Raw genomic sequence first — 1,211 nt, 5'->3', positions numbered from 1 at the left:
ATTGTTTGATACTGCTGGCAAATTATGCCGGCTCTTGCTACGACTTGCATAAGGCATAGAATGAACCCGTTTAAAACTATAAGAATATTCCGACTGTTGGGTGAGCGTTATTTTTAGCATCTCAATGGTGTTCCTAGATTCGACTTCGATTTGAGTATTTCCTGTAATCGGTAGTGCTTCGATATTTTGACTCAACGCTAACATGTTATCCACTAGATTTGGAAAGTGACCCATCGGGGTATGAAATCACTAAGGCCGCGATTGAGCCACCGACGTTTGATCTCTCTGCACTACTGAATCGGCTGACGAGGTGGATGTTCTCGAGGTTGTCCACTCACTGGGTGCGCTATCAAGTGTCAAAGAGGCGTGTTGGCTATTGATTGGGGGAAATGGCTCTCGTGCCTCCTGCGATAGAGTGTCTCCGAGGCGTCTTGAAAAATACCTAGCTGTCAGGTCACCACCTTTAACCGTTCGGTCTCACTATGAATATGAGCTTGCAATTCTGCCATACGAATATTCTCAACATCAATCTCCTCCTGAATCTTGGCCATATGGGCATGATGTTTAGTTAACTCTGTGTTGTGCTCCCCTTTATTTTCAGGGGTGACTGGCTCCTCCAGAAGTTTGGTCATCTGTGCCATCAAATCTCAATGGCTTGAGCCAGCATCTTGCTCGACCCGGCCGCTCCTGACTAGTGTTGATATGCCAGAGCCGTTAGTTTCTCCCACACAATGTAATTATGAGCTGCTACGGTGCCCGCCATGTAGACGGTGGCTTGATGTGGTGGCTCAGGTGACTCCAAATCATCAGGACAGCCCCCAAACCTGCCATCAAATAGTGGACAGATTGACTCGGTTTCTCTGATCGAGGATTCACTCTCAGAGTTTACGAGGGTATCCTCGCGGGCTTCAGAGACATCTGGAAGCTCAACCCTCTATGTGAAGCCCATGAAGACATGCTTCCGGCCGATGTCGGTGGCTTGCACCGAGTCGGCTCGACGATGTCGGTGCAGATGTCCGGCTTGGGTCCTGAAGTGTCGATCTTGGTGATGAACATGTGGATCTTGCCGAAGGAAACCCGATATCCGTACTGGATTGAGCCGTCCTCGGGACCCCAGAATGAGTCGTCAATGTAGAGCTTGCCACGGAGAATCTTAGTCATCTCTCCAATCGCGTCCCCTTCATCCCTGGGAGAGCTCCCTTCAAGAACTC

This window comes from Hordeum vulgare, chromosome 2H (assembly GCF_904849725.1).
Source record: "Hordeum vulgare subsp. vulgare chromosome 2H, MorexV3_pseudomolecules_assembly, whole genome shotgun sequence".
In the NCBI taxonomy this organism is placed as follows: Eukaryota; Viridiplantae; Streptophyta; class Magnoliopsida; order Poales; family Poaceae; genus Hordeum; species Hordeum vulgare.
Note: the sequence above shows the minus strand (reverse complement) of the source record.